This window comes from Triticum aestivum, chromosome 6B, assembly GCF_018294505.1.
Source record: "Triticum aestivum cultivar Chinese Spring chromosome 6B, IWGSC CS RefSeq v2.1, whole genome shotgun sequence".
Lineage (NCBI taxonomy): Eukaryota > Viridiplantae > Streptophyta > Magnoliopsida > Poales > Poaceae > Triticum > Triticum aestivum.
In genome coordinates, this window is record NC_057810.1 from 303,992,393 (window position 1) to 304,006,375 (window position 13,983).

Genomic DNA, 13,983 nt, shown 5'->3' on the forward strand with positions numbered 1-13,983 from the left:
GCGAGAGGCTCTCGCTCCTCTCTGGCGGCAGAGGGAGGAAGCAGCAGCGACGAGGCTCGAGGAGCTGCTCTCCTTGAGCGCTCGGGCGACGGGGCGGCTGGCGTCGGTGGAGGGAGGAGGCGGCTAGGGGAAAGGGAGAGGGGTCGCGCAAGGAGGGCCATGGCTGCGGGCATGGGAACGAGAGGGAGATGGGGATCGAGAGGAGGGATGCGGGAGGATCGGGAACGGGCGCAGGAGAGGGCGATGGGGTCGAGCGATGCGGCGCTGGAGGGAGGACGAGGGGAGAGATGAGGGTCGTGCTAGGGGGGCTAGGGTTCGGTCGGTGGGGCTGGGCCTTGGGACCAAATGGGCCGGCCTGGTAGGAGGGTTAGGTGGGCTGCGGCTGGAGAGGCCGGTTGGGTCGGCCCAAGTGGAGAGGAAATGGCCAGAGGCCTGGCTGGGCTTATCTCTCTCTTCTCTCTCTTATATTTTCTTTAACAGAAAAGCAAAAAGAGAGAGGAAAAGAAAAGGAGGGTTAGGGAAAGAAAATGCGCAAGGGGATAATTTTCCCGGACTCACAAAAATGAGCTCGATCCAGGAAAAATAGAAGTGGGCATGATCGAAAGATTTAAATTCAAACTCATTTGAAATTCAAATGGGTTTGAACTAGGACTTGATGAAAGGAAGGTCCAAAAATGTTCGGATTTTTGGTGGAGCTCCGGAAAATGATGAAATAATTTATGGGCAGAGTTGGAGACCAAGAATTAAGATAATAAAGGCATTGGGATATTTTGCAAGTGTGTTAAGGTGATTCCAAAACAATGGAATATTTTATTATAGCTCCCTAAATATCGGGAGGGTATGTTATAAAGAGAAGTCACCCTTCCCTCGATTTAAATGGATCGAAGATCCATACAATTTATTTAGTTGAGTTTTCAAAATTAAATGGCATGATGACATGATGCAATGCAAAAATAAAAGAGCAAGCACAACAGACACATGGCAAAACTCGGAATAGTTGGAAGTCTTCTGAAGCATCGGTCTTGGGGCGTTACAACACTCCACCACTACGAGAGGATCTCGTCCCGAGATCTAGGATGGCACCGGAGAGAAACGGGAGAGGAAGAGAAGAGGTAAAACTAAGTTGCTTCTTCGACAAAAGAGTGAAACCAAAGAACCTTGAGAGGTTGAAAAGTTGAAAGAAAGGACATAACAGAGTTGAACACAATTGAGAGCACTGCGGTAGAAAAGAGAAACAAGGAACACCATGTGAACCTTGGAGGTTGCAAAGCTATGAAAGACGAGTACCATGGACAAGAAGGAATTGGAACCACTCTGGTTGAAACGAGATAAACAAGGAACAAGGAAGATCAAATTCGAACAACACTCCGGTTGAAAAGAGATGCAAAACTTGATAAGATGAAAAGAACTTGAATGAGAACACAACACTCCGGTTAAATGGATAAGCAAGAAAATAACATGATCTTGAGAAAACGAGATGATGGGTCAACGAGAGCAACATCACAATGCCTCCGGAAGAAAGAATAGAAGATAGATCATTGGAATAATAGAATGGAAAAGAAAATGACAACTTCTACCACAATTGAATTTGGAAGGCATCCTTGCACGAAGGTTAGAATAGAGTTGTTGGAAGACCAACAACGAAAAGAATAAGTTTGTAGTGGGCTTATGGAAACATCTCAACATTATGAGGTGACAACCGGCCACTAACGGAAACAATTGCTTGCTTGAGATTAACGAAGAGATGAAAGCTTGTTCCATCAAGATGGAAAAGAGATAACTTGGGTCATTAATAAGCACCAAAATAGCAACATTCCTTAGGGAAGGCTTTAGGTGAAATATGACACAAGATAACTCCAACAACGAGGTTGATGGATTTAAAAATAACTCATTCTTAACAACATGTGAATCATGGAACATGAACTCAAATTATCAAGAATGACATAATACCACCTCCAAAATATGGTAGAAAGAATTGCACTCCGGATTACCATATGAAGAAAGCTTGAGCTCCTTAGGAAAGAATCTCGATGAGAACTTTGAGAAGGGAATTAAATCCTTGATGAACCAACATGTAGAACCTCCATGAAGAACTCCGGTAAACAAAAGGAATGAAAAGAAAGAGAATTTGAAAACACAAGGTGAATCCTTGCAATGATTTAGATGGATCTCCGTGATAATTAGAGCTTGGAACTCTGGGAAAAAGAGAAGATGAAACAAATGAAACCGAGAATTTGAAGGGCCTCCGGAATAAAGAATTAATCACTTGGATGAACAAGAATAAGAATTATGTTATGCTTATCCTTCACCAATTAAATTGATGACAATCAACGGATTTGACATATTACTTATTCTCGTAGAAAAGATTAAAAGAGATATATCAAAACTTGAGAAGGTCTTCAATGAACCACCGGTAGGATTGGAACAACAAATGAATTGATATGATGAACAAGGAAGAGAGATCTTGAAAGAACCACCGTAAGAATTGAAAGGAACGAATAAAAGATAACGAATCACCGGAAGAATTTGGAAATGAACAAGGATGCTTGAGAGGATTTAGATACATGAGAGCGCAGAGATCACGAGCTGATTAGAGATCACTTGATGCACCGGTAATAAACCTGAATTGATGGACTCCGGATGACAAACTGAGAAGACTCTTGAATATCTCCTGATGGGTGAAAAAGATTCTCACAATCGAAAACAATTATGAGAGGATGGCAACAAGCTAGCACCATGAATCTTGAAGAGAATAGAGCAAGATTAAAGAGAAACTCTTCTTCGGTCTTCAAATGATGAGAATGACAACGAGAAACACCACCAAGAATTATTGAGGCACACCGGAAGAATCAAAAGCGAAGAGGTTGAGCCAACTATGAAAAGAATTTGAAAGATCTTGGAGAAAAGCATTTGACTAATGATAACTCATTCTTACGTCAAACTTGGAGAAGAATTTAGGATAGCTCTGGGAAAATAGAAGAGTCAGGTAAGATCCTGGGAAAAGACCTGTGGTTTAGGGCCCACTCAAAAGAACACCGTTGAACAATTTGAAGAGATATAATGCACCGGTTGAAATAAAAGACTTGAATGAGAGAACATCCTCGAAAGATCTTGAACGAATGCATAGTGGAAACACGAATCTTCGAGATATCTCCAACACTCTGGAACAAATGAATAGCAAGAGGTGAGTGATGGAGAGGTGCACCGGTATGAGAAAGCATTTGACACGAGGAGAGGAATTAGATCAACACTGAAAGCTTGAATTGGATCCACCGGAGAAGCAAAAAAAACGGAGGATGATGAACTTGAAACTCTTGAGCATCTTCATGGGAAATCACCGGATAAGAACATTGACGGAAAAGAATGGAGAAACTTCACAAAAATAAATGGATACTTGGTCAAGAAATCTTAGTCCTTGAGGAAAAAGGGTGGGTGGGTGGGAAAGAACAAAGGCAACTTGGAGACGGATGAAACAAACACCGTTGAGAAGAAATGATAATTGGTCTTGCTGATGTTGACGTGAACGGATCCACTTGAGGAGAAACACGCCGGTTAAAAAAGGATTGACATGACAAACTCGATGATCAAGAAGGATTAGTATTCACATAGGAATATGAGAACACCATTTGGAAAAGGTATGGAATCAACATTTGACTTCGAAGCAACTCGAATACCACAACTCAAAACAAAACCAAGGATTGGCTTGCAAAATAAGCCAGAACAAACATATGATAGAGATTTCGTCCGAAGTTTTCGTGGTGGGGCCTACACGGGCTCGATCGTACAGCACCATCATGTACAAGGCAGTGCACATGACATACGAAGCGTCCCCGAGTCGGCATAGCCAAGGACTCTTTAAGACACAACGAGACCACTGTAAAATCGACCGTGAATAGGCGGACCACTAGACGTCGAACCCCAATTTCATATCATACATCCGTCAGAAAGATATCCTAAGAGCTACTTGAATTCCCACCTATGAAACTCCCGAAATTTTCAGGTTATGCAATCAGGTGTTGGGGATACAGGGGAAGCATAATATCTCACCCAAACTAACAAATCCTACATCCAGCTGTATCCATCCTTCAACACATAACCAAGAAAACTTCGGAAATCGTCTACCTCAACCTTCGAAAAGCATCCGTTATACAAGTCATGGCAATACTCCCGTACTCACCTCAGTACTGGGTTATCGGGGTTATCTCACCAACAACTGCATAAAAGAGATTTTCGATGTCGGCGTACTAAACTCAGGTATACCAGAATTGCAACGATAAAATTATGATGACAACACCTCAGAGCTCAACTCCCCGGGACACTTCCACTAAACCCCTGACAGGAGGCACCAAGACAATGTTCTCATCATAAAACCATCGGAACGATTCCAAGATACCCGCGTGATCCTAAAATTTTTTTTAGTGAAATTCGAGAAGAGAAGAGTCAAAACTCTACGTCAGGATGCCTCGCAAGAGTGACGAAGGGACTGAGGAGTAAAAAGAATTCCTAAGCTCTCCGATATATAATTCCTAAGGACTCAAAACATTTTTCTAGACACAACTCGGCCGCTAAAAACGATCAAGCAGTGGGGCTCCTAAGGTCGGGGAAGGCTCTGATTACCAACTTGTAACGCCCTCGATGCGGCTATATCTCCCACGTGTCGAAGCACGACTTAGAGGCATAACCGCATTGAAAGCAATGTCGCAAGTGAGGTAATCTTCACACAACCCATGTAATACATAAGGGAAAGAGATACATAGTTGGCTTACAATCGCCACTTCACACAATTACATGAATAAAGCATTACATCATCCAGATACAATCAAGGTCCGACTACGGAACCAAAATAAAAGAAGAACCCCAAATGCGACAAAGGTCCCCGATCGACCCCAACTGGGCTCCACTACTGATCAACTAAAACGAAACAACACAAAGGGCAAGATCTTCATCGAGCTCCTCCTGAGCTTGGTTGCGTCATCTGCACGGACTCATCGGCACCTGCAAACTGGTTTTGGAAGTATCTGTGAGCCACGGGGACTCAGCAATCTCGCACCCGCGAGATCAAGACTATTTAAGCTTATAGGAAGGATGGAGTAATGAGGTGGAGCTGCAGCAAGCGACTAGCATATATGGTGGCTAACATACGCAAATGAGAGCGAGAAGAGAAGGCAAAGCACGGTCGATAAAAGTATGATCAAGAAGTGATCCTATAGCAACCTACGTCAAGCATAACTCCAACACCGTGTTCACTTCCCGGACTCCGCCGGAAAGAGACCATCACGGTTACACACACGGTTGATGTATTTTAATTAAGGTCAACTTCGGGTTTTCTACAACCGGACGTTAACAAATTCCCATCTGCCCATAACCGCGGGCACGGCTTTCGAAAGTTCAAATCCCTGCAGGGGTGTCCCAACTTAGCCCATGACAAGCTCTCACGGTCAACGAAGGAATAGACCTCCACCCGAGAACGTTCCGATCAGACTCGGTATCCCGGTACAACAAGACATTTCGACAGGGTAAAACTAAACCAGCAACACCGCCCGAATGTGCCGACAAATCCCGATAGGAGCTGCACATATCTCTTTCTCAGGGCACACTCAGATGAGCGCTCCATACAACTAAAACCAAACCTCGAGTTTCCCCGAGGGGGCGCTGCACAGGACTCTAGTTCGGACCAACACTCAGAGGAGCACTAGCCCGGGGGGGGTTAAAAAATGATGACCCTTGAGTCTGCAGAACCCAAGGGAAAGAAAAGGCTAGGTGGCAAATGGTAAAACCAATGTTGGGCATTGCTGGAAGAGCTTTACTTAAGGCGAACTGTCAAGGGGTTCCCATTATAGCCCAACCGCGTAAGGAACGCAAAATCCGGGAACATAACACCGATATGACGGAAACTAGGGCGGCAAGAGTGGAACAAAACACCAGGCATAAGGCCGAGCCTTCCACCCTTTACCAAGTATATAGATGCATTAATTAAGTAAGATATATTGTGATATCCCAACAAGTAAACATGTTCCAACAAGGAACAACATCTCCATGTTCCAACAAGGAACAAACTTCAATCTTCACCTGCAACTAACAATGCTATAAGAGGGGCTGAGCAAAGCGGTAACATAGCCAATCAACGGTTTGCTAGGACATGGTGGGTTAGAGGTTTGACATGGCAATTTGGGAGGCTGACAAGCAAATGGTAGGCATCGTAGCATTGGCATGGCAAAAGAGCGAGCAAACTAGCATAGCAAAGATAGTAGTGATTTCGAGGGTATGATCATCTTGCCTGAGATCCCGCAAGGAAGAAGAACGAGTCCATGAAGAAGACAAACGGTCGTAGACGAACGAATCCTCACAACTCCGGAACGAAACCGAAGCTAACGAGAGAAGCAACCCGGAAAGAAACAGACAACATAGTAAACAAACATCACATAAACATGGCATGATGCGCAAACAAGTATGATGCATGTCCGGTTTAATGAGGCATGGCATGGCAAAGAGCACAAGCAACCCTACAAATTAAGTGGAGCTCAATATGCAACGAGTTGCATATTGACGGAACACCACATCAATTATTTAGTTATCTCTCGTTTAAGCTACCCAACAATATTAACTGTTGTTAAACATGGCAAGAGGTGAAGCAAATGAAAACTACCTATCTAGTCAAGGTTAAATGAGGCCGGAAGCAACAAACAACAATTCCGGAAAATCCCCATATCATTTAGCAATTTAAAGCAACAACAATTTTAAACATTTTAATTGTTGTTATCATGATGCGGATGACATATACAAGTTTTATGCAATTTTGTTGAAAATGTTGACATGAGCATGTTATGAAGCATTTGGTCACCATGGCGGAACAAAAAGGGTGCCACGGCGACGAATCCGAAAATGATGCCACGGCAACATTCCGGTCCCGGTAACTCATGGAGGTACCGGTGCAAAAGGAAGTGTGACGTGAGCAAGTCATGCAAGATGGTGGGGTGATCCCGAATTCCGGGTTCCATGTGTCGACGGCAAGGCAAAAGAGGGCATCGCAAGGACGATTCGATCGCGGTGCAAAACTCGAGCATCTCATTCAACACATGCATTCGGTCCACGGCGGTCGTCCTCGGCGGTTATACCTTTGAAGCGTGCGTTTTCGGAGCGGTTCGAGGAAGTAGGCGTTCACGGGACGTCGTGGAAGTAGTCGTTCGCGGCGTCGGTAGAGGTACATCTCGTAGTGGAAGTAGGTGTTCATGATCCGTAGATGTTCGGGGTCCACGGGGTCTTCGAGGGTCGACGGTAGTGGTACACATTTTTGTAGTCGTCCAGGGTCGTCGAGAGAGGTACTTGTCGCATCACCGAGTGTAGTTGTACATGTTAGTCGTGGTACTTGCGGTCTCGGCGACGGTAGTCGTTCACGTTTCGTAGTCGATGTAGTTGAACTTGACGAAACTCTCAGCAACAATAGTGGTGCCTATCGTAGTGGAACTTGGCGCATCCAACATCTTCGGGCGTAGAGGTACTTGCAGAAACCGAGATGGTCTTGACGATCCAGCGAGACGACGTGGTTCGGGGCGGTCGCGGTCTTGGCGTCCGTGCGGTAGCCGCGAGCTCATGGCCTACAGCAGCAGCAAGGGGCAGAACGGGTCGGAGACGCCGTGCGCTGATGGTGGTGGCGCAGGGGCTTCACGCGAACAGGGCCACGGCGATGCTGATGGGGAGGCGCTCGGCAAAAAGGAGCAGCTCCGGCGATGGCTGCGGGGTGGAGGAGGCGCGACGGGACGGCTCGGGCAGCGGGAACAGGCGCTGGAGGCGCAGGCGACAGAGAGCCGCCGGAGTTGGCTGCACTGATGGGGTCACCGGCGTGGCTTGGAGAGGAAGAGGGACTGGCCGGCGGCGTGGCTCGAGCGAGAGGCTCTCGCTCCTCTCTGGCGGCAGAGGGAGGAAGCAGCAGCGACGAGGCTCGAGGAGCTGCTCTCCTTGAGCGCTCGGGCGACGGGGCGGCTGGCGTCGGTGGAGGGAGGAGGGGTCGCGCAAGGAGGGCCATGGCTGCGGGCATGGGAACGAGAGGGAGATGGGGATCGAGAGGAGGGATGCGGGAGGATCGGGAACGGGCGCAGGAGAGGGCGATGGGGTCGAGCGATGCGGCGCTGGAGGGAGGACGAGGGGAGAGATGAGGGTCGTGCTAGGGGGGCTAGGGTTCGGTCGGTGGGGCTGGGCCTTGGGACCAAATGGGCCGGCCTGGTAGGAGGGTTAGGTGGGTTGCGGCTGGAGAGGCCGGTTGGGTCGGCCCAAGTGGAGAGGAAATGGCCAGAGGCCTGGCTGGGCTTATCTCTCTCTTCTCTCTCTTATATTTTCTTTAACAGAAAAGCAAAAAGAGAGAGGAAAAGAAAAGGAGGGTTAGGGAAAGAAAATGCGCAAGGGGATAATTTTCCCGGACTCACAAAAATGAGCTCGATCCAGGAAAAATAGAAGTGGGCATGATCGAAAGATTTAAATTCAAACTCATTTGAAATTCAAATGGGTTTGAACTAGGACTTGATGAAAGGAAGGTCCAAAAATGTTCGGATTTTTGGTGGAGCTCCGGAAAATGATGAAATAATTTATGGGCAGAGTTGGAGACCAAGAATTAAGATAATAAAGGCATTGGGATATTTTGCAAGTGTGTTAAGGTGATTCCAAAACAATGGAATATTTTATTATAGCTCCCTAAATATCGGGAGGGTATGTTATAAAGAGAAGTCACCCTTCCCTCGATTTAAATGGATCGAAGATCCATACAATTTATTTAGTTGAGTTTTCAAAATTAAATGGCATGATGACATGATGCAATGCAAAAATAAAAGAGCAAGCACAACAGACACATGGCAAAACTCGGAATAGTTGGAAGTCTTCTGAAGCATCGGTCTTGGGGCGTTACAACAGTTTTGCATAACAAAACTTAAAACATAAATTTAAACTAAACTAAACTACTTTTGGTCGAAGTGGAGGTCGAGCCAATCCTTCCTCGTTAGGTACGGTATGCTGCGAGCCGGGTCCGGGCTGGTGCCCTCGTCGGGTTCATTGGGGAAGACACTCCTCCACTCGTCGACCTCGATCTCCTCGTCCTCGCCGCCCACCTCGATGCCCTCCATGCCGCCGTCCTCGCCGCCTTCGACCTCGTCATCGGAGGAGAGCACGATAACCTCGCCGTCCTCCCCTCTAGAAAAGATCACCCGCTCCACCTCCACGAGCTCCCGGTGCTGCCGGTGGAGCTCTTACATGTAGGCCTGGTCGGCGGCCTCGGCCTCGAGGCTCTCCCATGCCATAGTCTAGCTCACCACCCTGGCTCTGGCAGGATGAGGTCGACCGGACGTGTGCTGAAGGGGAAATTAAGCCTAGCCGCTACGCCGTGGTAGCGGACCTGCCAGCGGTCGTACTCCATGGCCGCGAGCTCGGCCGTGTGGAAGCTATCGAGCCACCGGCGGGTGTGGGTTCCCCGATCTGTAATCTCGGCGACCCACGTCCCCCACCGCCGCTGCCGGACCTCGAGGTAGGACCGCGTCGGTGGACGATCCCGAGGGAGGACAGGGAAGTCCTCGACCGGCATAGGGGCACGGCAGCGGGCGGATCGGGCGACCGGCGATGGCGGATCGGTAAAGAGCCCGCAGAGGACGACGGGGACACCTTGGCGGCCACCTCGCGGGCTTCGGGCTAAGAGGCCGTGATAAACCTCTTTTGGGCCATTGGCTCCTTGAAAGGATCGAGAAGAGGTGTCTAGGGGGTGATTAGACACTCAACAAGCAAAAGTAGCTATTTTTAAGTTCTTCAAGTTGAGGTGGAGTTTTAGCACAAGTTTAAGCATTCATAATACATTTCAAGCAAGCATGGCAAGAGTATATGAGCAGCGGAAAGTAAAGCATGCAATTTGCAAGAAAGTAAAGGGATGGAATTGGAGTGTGCATATGCAATTGGAGACACAGAGATTTTTGGCGTGGTTCTGATAGGTGGTGCTATCGTACATCCACGTTGATGGAGACTTCAACCCACGAAGGCTAACAGTTGCGCGAGTCCACGGAGGGCTCCACCCATAAAGGGTCCACGAAGAAGCAACCTTGTCTATCCCACCATGTCCATTGCCCATGAAGGATTTGCCTCTCTAGGGTAGATCTTCACGAAGTAGGCGATCTCCTTGCCCTTAAAAACTCCTTGGTTCAACACCACAATCTTGACGGAGGCTCCCAAGTGACACCTAACCAATCTAGGAGACACCACTCTCCAAAAGGTAATAGATGGTGTGTTGATGATGAACTCCTTGCTCTTGTGCTTTGAATGATAGTCTCCCCAACACTCAACTCTCTCACATAGATTTGGATATGGTGGAAAGATGATTTGAGTGGAAAGCAACTTGGGGAAGGCTAGAGATCAAGATTCTTGTAGTTGGTTTGGAATGTCTTGGTCTCAACACATGAGTAGGTGGTTCTCTCTCAGAAAATGAGTAGTGTAAGTGTAGGCACGTTCTGATGGCTCTCTCTCTAATGGAGAAGGGGTTGGAGGGGTATATATAGCCTCCGCACAAAATCTAACCGTTACACACAATTTAACAAACTCGGTCAAACCAAATAGAGAAACTCGGTGGGACCGATCTAGTTCAAAATGTGAACGTTAGGGTTTTTGGTGGGACAGATATGATCAACTCGGTGGGACCGATGTGCTAGGGTTAAGGCAAAACCTTATCTCGGTGTGACCGATTGAATGAACTCGGTGAGACCGACTTTAGCAATAAGCAAATAGAGAGTTGGTCAGGCAAACTCGGTGTGAGCTATTGCACACTCGGTGGGACCGAAATAATTGCAACAGGCAACAGAGAGTTTGCAAGGCCATCTCGGTGAGACCGAGATCCTATCGGTGAGACTAAACTGATATTAGGGTTTCTGGCAGTGGCTATGTCAGTGAACTCGATGGCGCCGGATGAATCAAATCGGTGGGGCCGAGTTTGACTTTAGGTTTTGTACATATATTGAATTGAGAAAGTGCTTGAGGGCTTTGGAGCATATCACTAAGCACTTTGAGCAAGTAGACCATTAACCAACACCTTATCCCCTTTTAATAGTATTGGCTTTTCCTATGGACTCAATGTGATCTTGGATCACTAAAATAGAAATAAAGAGTCTTGAGCTTTTGCCAATATTTGTCCTTAGCATCATGAAGGGGTTCCACATCCTCTTGTCCATGCCACGCCTTTGTTGAACTCTCTGAAATATACTAGATGAAAATGTGAGTCCAACAAGGGATATGTTGGCATTGATTACCAAAATCGCCCAGGGAGAACTTGTTCTTTCAATCTCCCCCTTTTTTGTAATTGATGACAACATACATCAAAGCTTTAGATAAAGATATGAAGAGTAATAAGTAAAGGTTTGGAAAGACATGTAACATGCACCGGCTCCCCTACATGGATGCAATCACGTGAAGATAGACTATGAAAGCATGTGAATGCATAAGCATGTCAGAGCAAGCAATGAGCTACATGTATCTTGGCTATATGCATCAGAGCAAATGATGTAAATACAAAAGATGTACCTTCATGTTCATGAGTCCTTCTTGCAAACAATATGTGCAGTAGCAAGAGATCATTATGCACATGAGTGTGATGCATATACTGTCGGATTTCGGGTTCCGGAAGACCCTTGACGTTCGAACACTGGGGTGCACGCGGAGATCACACCCCCAGCCTACCCATGTTTCACCGCCTCGCAAGGATCTAAACTACTCGAAGAACAACACAAGGGACACAAGATTTATACTAGTTCAGGCCACCATTGTGGTGTAATACCCTACTCCAGTTTGTGGTGTGTGGATTGCCTCTGGGGCTGATGAGGAACAGTACAAGGGAAGAATAGCCTCGCGAGGGTCTGTTCTTGGTTGGTGCGATGAACTGCTAGGGGAGTTCAGTCGCCTCTCTCTCTGTGTGTGTCTTGGGTGCGGATCCGATTAGATCCAGATGCCCTACCCTGTGAGTGGCTAGTCCTATTTATAGGCGAAGGCCCCGGGCCTCTTCCCAAATATTGAGCGGGAAGGGCGCTAACAATTGGCCATTTTGAAGGGGAACATCTAGTACACTTATCCTGACTAAAGTTGGTCCTCGCCTGCCAAAAGACCCTGACGATGACGCTGGCTTGGGCTCCACGATGACCTTCGTTCTGCCGTCCTGCTGCTCTTGGTCTTTTTGCACCGAAATGGTTGTCATTGCTTGATACCCTTGCCTGCGCTTGCCCCCTTTGCACCAAAGGGGAAACAAGGACTCTGCGCAGGCCGGCGCCCGCCTGGCGCCCGCCTGTGCCTTGGTCGTCATGGCTTGCGTCACGAGCACCTCGTGAGGTACCCCGCCTTGATCTCTCCGCCTCCTCGCGAGCCAGCCTGACAAGGCTGCGCCTGAGGAAGCCTCTTGTCGTCCGCCCCGCAAGGCTTTGCCCCTCACGAGGGTCTTGAGCATGTGTTGATGAAGATGGGACGTACTGGGCCACTCCTTGAGCCACGCTGCAGGCCGCAGGCAGGCAAGTCTGGGTACCCCCGTTCCCAGAACGCCGACAGTAGCCCCCGGGCCCAAGGCGCGCTTGGACTTCGCTTAGCAGAGAAGTGAAGAGGCAAGTGCAAAGCGCCACGGGCCCCAATAGCCTGCGGCCTTGGGCGCCGCATGGCGGTTGATTGGATGTGGGCGTCCTGGCTCCCCCACGATGCCTCGGTAGCTGCACGATTTGACAAGTCCCTGCATGCAAAACGGGTCATGATTACCTGTGATCATGGAGGACGTCAGTTGGCCTCCCTCAGCTATATGTATGGAACGGCGTGAGCCCCTCCGGTTCATCACTCCTTGCTACTCTCTGTCTTCTTCTCGGCCGCTCGCCATCCCCATGGCTCCGCCAAAGAGGTTCTCGGCTGCGGAGAAAGGGAAGGCTCGCCAGGAAGGGCCCGGCTCCCCTCCGACCAAGCGCGGCCGGGGCCGCCCTCGTAAGCACCCCACTGCCCCTACCTCGTAAGCGCGGTCGGGTACACTCAGGCTGCGTGACCCCCAAGGCCGCGCTTCTGCTCGGCGGAAGTGCTTCCGGAGTTCGTCGTGTGGTCGGCGGACCCGACCGGCACCTGGCTTCAACTTCCCCGTTTCTTCATAGGCGAGCTTCCGGTTGGTGCCCCAGGCGGCCTTTGGCTTCAGGCAGATGGTTGTTGCAGCAGGTCCTCTTGGGCTACCCTAGAGGTCTCCACCGCCGGGGAGGCGGCCTTGACCCGTGGCTGGCAAACATTTGCCCGCGCGCGCGGCCTGCACCGACGTTGCACTCTGCACTTCAAGTTCGACAGCGACGCCACCCTCTACGTGAGGGTGTTCGGGGAAGACGGCCGCCGTGCTGGATGCTGTCCCGAAGACGATGACCGTGGTCGCGCGCCCAGCCCCGGCGTTGGTCGGGGTGAAGGGGGCGGAGGGCGCGCGGGCAGCGGGGCCCGAGATCTGCCAAGCTCCGGCGACTCCCCTTCGGGTAGCAGCTCCTCCAGTGGTGGTCGCGACCAGCCCCCTCGTCGTCGCCCTCGTCTGGGAGAGGGCAGCGGGTCGGCCCGTCGCCGCGCTCCGGTGAAGCGGGAGGCGGAATCCAGCTAAGCTTCGGAGCAAGTCGTCCCCCCTTTTGCTTTCCTTTCTCTCCTGCGCGAAAAGAATGTAATCCGTTGCCCCGCAGGGCGTGCTGAACTGTTGCTATTTTAATTGGTGTGTTGATTCTACTGCTTATGTGCTATGTTTTCATTCCGTGTGCCTATGCGTGAAAACCACTTATCTTGGGGGGGCTCGTCGCGGTCCTCGCCTCCCGAGGCTAGTGCCTCGTCCTGCGCCTTGTGTCCTGCAGAGTTTAGTCAGCAGGGGTAGTCCCCAGCCTTGGTAGTGAGGGGAACCAACCCAAACCCCGTGATCGTGTCGCGATGCCTGTGGGGCACGGACTAGGAGGGGTGCTCCCGCAGCGGACTCGAACAGGGAAGTTCCAA